The following is a 5,686-nucleotide window of genomic DNA, read 5'->3' on the forward strand; positions in this document are numbered from 1 at the left end:
CACCGTCATATGGCATTCTCGGTCGTGAACGCGTGTGTCGCCATATGCGCTACTCCGCGCATGATTGGAAGGTCGGGTGTGCCTCTCAATGCCGCACGCCCTTGCCGGGCTGAATCGCCGGTGCCAATTCATGTGTAGCTATCTATAGTTACCAGGATGGAAAGAGAAAGAAAATTTCAAAATAAAAGGTTTTCTATTGCATATTTCAACTGCCCATGTTCAACATCAGGGAGCAAAGACAGACTCTACTGATATTTGGAATTTTACCTGGGATGGAAAATACTCCAAAAAAAGAATCCATTTACAACTAATCGGAAATCCACACGATGCTGAAAAACCTTTCCAATGGATATGGAAATCTGCTTGCCTGGCCAAAGGGAAAATTTTCTTTAGGCTTCCGGATCCACTTGGAACTATTCTGAATATTCATGAAATAATTCCACAAATATATTCTCATGACTCCCATCCTACTAAGACTCAGCAAATCGTGGTTGCCTTAAGCTTCTGATCCCGTAGGTTCGGTAACTCACAGACATGGACAAAACCGTTCGTTCAATGACCGACAAGGGGACCGTGGACGTCCATATTGGTCCCTGTGAGTACATGACTGTTATTCAAATGAACCTTTGGTTATCATGTGGTGTCCCTTTGCTTCGCGATACTTCACAAAACCTGGGATGCATCGGTATCCTCCCGAGGCATGACCATGCTCACTATACTAAAATCCTGGTTATCAGTTTTGATCTTCTTTCTTGTTATTGTGTTCCGACATCCCCATGATGAAGTCATGTGTGTAAGGCCATATGATGACTAATTTCGTCACACCGAGAAGGCCCTAAGAATATCTCTCCATCGTCGGAGCAACAAATCCCACTCTCGAGCTATCCGGCCACTTGTCAAACTTTCTGATGAACCCAGAAGTTGTCCTTACGATCACCATGTTACATGTGACGTTTCTGAAGGAAATATGCCCTAGAGGCAATAATAAAGTTGTTATTTATATTTCCTTATATCATGATAAATTTTTATTATTCATGCTAGAATTGTATTAACCGGAAACTTAGTACATGTGTGAATACATAGACAAACAGTGTCACTATTATGCCTCTACTTGACTAGCTCGTTGAATCAATGATGGTTATGTTTCGTGACCATAGACATCAGTTGTCATTTGATTAACGGGATCACATCATTAGATAATGATGTGATTGATTTGACCCATCCATTAGCTTAGCACGATGATTGTTTAGTTTGTTTCTATTGCTTTCTCCATAACCTATACACGTTCCTATGACTATGAGATCATGCAACTCCCGATTACCGGAGGAACACTTAGTGTGCTATCAAACATCACAACGTAACTGGGTGACTATAAAGATGCTCTACAGGTGTCTCCGATGGTGTTTGTTGAGTTGGCATAGATCGAGATTAGGACCTGTCACTCTCAGTATCAGAGAGGTATCTCCGGGCCCTCTCGGTAATGCACATCACTATAAGCCTTGCAAGCAATGTGACTAATGAGTTAGTTGCGAGATGATCCATTAAGGAATGAGTAAAGAGACTTGCCGGTAATGAGATTGAACTAGGTATTGAGATACCGGCGATCGAATCTCGGGCAAGTAACATACCGATGACAAAGGGAACAACATATGTTGTTATGCGGTTTGACCGATAAAGATCTTCGTAGAATATGTGGGAGCGAATATGAACATCTAGGTTCCGCTATTGGTTGTTGACCGGAGACGTGTCTCGGTCATGTCTACATAGTTCTCGAACCCGTAGGGTCCACACGCTTAACGTTTGGTGACGATCGGTATTATGAGTTTATGTGTTTTGATGTACCGAAGGTAGTTCGAAGTCCCGGATGTGATCACGGATATGACGAGGAGTCTCGAAATGGTCGAGACATAAAGATCGATATATTGGATGACAATGTTTGGACATCGAAAAGGTTTCGAGAGAGTTCGGGCATATACCGGAGTACTGGGGGTTACCGGAACCCACCGGGGAGTCAATGGGCCTTAATGGGCCATAGTGGAAAGGAGGAGACGGCGAAGGTGGGGGCGCACCCCCCAAGCCCAATCCGAATTGGAGGGGGGCCGGCCCGCCTTTCTTTCTCTCGTTCTACCCCTTCCTTCCCTCTCCTACTCCAACTAGGGAAGGGGGAATCCTACTCCCACCGAGAGTAGGACTCCCCCCTTGGGCGCATCTAGGAGGCCGGCCCTCCCCCGTTCCTCCACTCCTTTATATACGGGGGAGGGGGTGCTACCTCTTGAGCACTGCATTGGTTTTCCCTTGAAGAGGAAAGGGTGATGCAGTAAAGTAGCGTAAGTATTTCCCTCAGTTTTTGGGAACCAAGGTATCAATATAGTAGGAGACTACACACAAGTCCCTCATACCTATAAAAACAAATAAGAACCTCGCAACTAACGCGATAAAGGGGTTGTCAATCCCTTCACGGTCACTTCTGAGAGTGAGATCTGATAGAGATAATAATAATAAGATGAATATTTTTGGTATTTTTATGATATAGATTGAAAGTAAAGATTGCGAAATAAAATAGATTGGAAACTTATATGATGGAAAATAGACCTGGGGGCCATAGGTTTCACTAGTGGCTTCTCTCAAGATAGCATAAGTATTATGGTGGGTGAACAAATTACTGTCGAGCAATTGATAGAAAAGTGCATAATATGAGAATATCTAGGCATGATCATGTATATAGGCATCACGTCCGCGACAAGTAGACCGAAACGATTCTTCATCTACTCACTAGTCGAAAAAGGGTCTTCTATCCCGGTTGGTAAGGGCCTTTTGTCCCGGTTTTTAAACCGGGACTAAAGGGTCGTTACTAATGCCCTGGCCCTTTAGTCCCGGTTCAAACATGAACCGGGACAGATGGGCCTCCACATGGCCGGTGCGCCGAGCCCAGGCAGGAGGGCCTTTGGTCCTGGTTGGTGGCACCAACCGGGACCAATAGGCATCCATGCGTCAGCATTTCAGGGGCTGAGGTTTTTGTTTTTTTTGCCTTTGGTCCCGGTTGGTGGCATCAACCGGGACCAATAGGCATCCACGCGTTAGCATTTCAGGGCCTGAGGTTTTTGTTCTTTTTAAAGGGGGGGGGGTTGGGGGTTTTGGGAGGTTAATTTAGGTGTTTCATATATTGTGTTAGCTAGCTAATTAATAGAAAGAAGTGTCCTCTCTTATGTCCGTGCTTGGTCGACGCTACGTACTATATACGTATAGAGAGGACTAGACACGCTAGATAGCTAGTAAGCAAACGAAGGAAACAAAAGATCGTCATGAACATATATGCATACAGAGAGAAGTGATATCGACCACCTCTTCTTCTCCGAGAGATTGGTCGAACAACAAGTTCTCGTATATCTATCCGACACTACCGGCTACATATATACAATAATTATCTCTTACAATATAATGTCCTAATTATATACGAACACAGGATCGACATAGTATTCTCCGTCTTCAGCGATCACGTGGTCAAGGAAGAATGCCGCCAATTCCTCTTGAATTGCTTGCATACGAGCTGGTGCTAGGAGTTCATCCCGCATCCGAAAGATCCAATTTGAAGAAGGGAGTCAATATATATATATATATATATATATATATATATATATATATATATATATATATATATATATATATATATATATATATATATATATATAAGGGGGTCAGTATATATTTATGTCGCAGTGAGTTGAAATGCTTATTATTTTTGGCTAGGACACATAAATGCATATTTTGACAATCCCTCTGTTGGATCATCTTATTACATTAGAGAGATGCTCCCATATTTATTTCATATTTTTTGAAAACTTTTGAACCGTTAAAAGTTTAGGGACACTAAACTAGTTCTGTGGCAAGCTATGGTAGACACAGTTTTACCTATATATATATATATATATATATATATATATATATATATATATATATATATATATAAATGAAACTCAACACAAATGATGGTAATAAAATAAAATTGTGAATATTATTGCTTACGCACTTCATATTGTTCGTCAGAGTACCCTCGTTCACAGATCGTGTGGCGAATGGAATCGCAAACGTAGTATCCACAGAAATCATTCCCTTGTTGCTGCCACAACCACTTTACAAGAAATAGAGGTCAATCAAACTAGCGCTTGAATCACTAGGAGATGCGCGGAACATGTTACTATAGTACTTACTTTCGGGTGTCTAAATTGCAGCTTCTTCGGCAGTCCCGGAGCTTTTTTGGTGAATTTTCTCCAACCCTGCCAGACAAAGAAAACAATTACTTGATATCAGGAAATGAACAAAGTTGCTCATATGGTGGATAATGATCGATTTAACTTACTTCTCGACCATTTGAGTCATGTCCGCATAGTCCTGGGGATCTTTTCGTCTCGAGTCTAAGACGGTTACTAGTCCCTGCTCAAGCTTAATCTCTAGGAGAATATAGTGGAACCTGTGCACGCATGCATAACTCATCAATTACATTACTATAACCTGGACTAATAAGGGAAACCGAATATGCACAAGACAGTAACACTCACTTGAAGTTGTAAGGAAAGAGTAGTATATCTTTGTTTTCATTTATTACCAACGATCGTAGCAAGTTGGCCTCGGTATCGTCGGCACGATATTTAACCTCAATTGCATCTATGAGATTTGTGTTAATGAACCCAATATCACCGATTTGTCTTCTCTTCAATTCGGCGATCTCTAATCTGCATAATATAGTGAGGATAATTATAAATACATGCAATGAAATAGCTGACCTATATAGAGAGACTTAATGACAGAAGTAGTACTACTTACTGACAGTAGCAAGTGACCGTTGCTTTATCGAGGGCCTTTTGATTGAAAAACTGGAAGAACTCCTCAAATGGAACATTCAACAGTTCAATTCCAATGAGGTCATGCTCCTTTCTAACTCTCAGCGTCAAAGTATTCCTCCCCCCAGACTCTTTGCAGGTTTTCATGTACCAATCATGGAATCTTCGCATCATCGTTGTTAGAGATCTTTCATCTTTGACGAGAGGCTTCTCGTACTCATATTTGTGTTCCTCCACCTCCAAGAACTCATAATGTACATCGTCGGGCAGGTAATCTCCAAGATTGCTATAACCGGGCACCATCCTCGGATCATTAGTAGGCACCTTGAGCGGGGGGTACGATTGGTTCGCTTGTTCGCCGAGCTGGGCAATATTTTTCCTAGCTCGTCATTCTTTAAACCTTTGATCACTGACAGTACTTCCCGACCGCTCCGCTTCGACAAATGACTTTTCAATAATGCGCTCATAGTTGCCTTTCGGCGGAGACTTTGCTGGTTTTTTAGGGCAGCCAGAGTGCGCTTTGCTTTCACCGGATCTATCTTCTCCTCCAGAGGTGGATGTTTCTTTGCTTTCACCCCTTCAAAGAAGTTCCTCACTTCGGCCCACGCAATGTTGGCGTTCTCCTCCGGGGTCCTCTCGTATGGTAACTTCTCTGGATTCTTCATAGAAGGACCGAATCTGTATTGCCTTCCGCCTCTGGTTGTACTGCTAGACGCCAGTAGAGCAGACGAAGCGGCTACGACTGACTTCTTTCCTTGCTTACGAGGCGGAGGAGAAGGACTACGACGCACCGGAGCAGCCGGAGCGGCGATGGGTCTCTTCCTCCCTTGCTGACGAGGCGAAGAAGG

The sequence above is a fragment of the Triticum dicoccoides genome, chromosome 3A (assembly GCF_002162155.2).
Source record: "Triticum dicoccoides isolate Atlit2015 ecotype Zavitan chromosome 3A, WEW_v2.0, whole genome shotgun sequence".
Taxonomy (NCBI): domain Eukaryota; kingdom Viridiplantae; phylum Streptophyta; class Magnoliopsida; order Poales; family Poaceae; genus Triticum; species Triticum dicoccoides.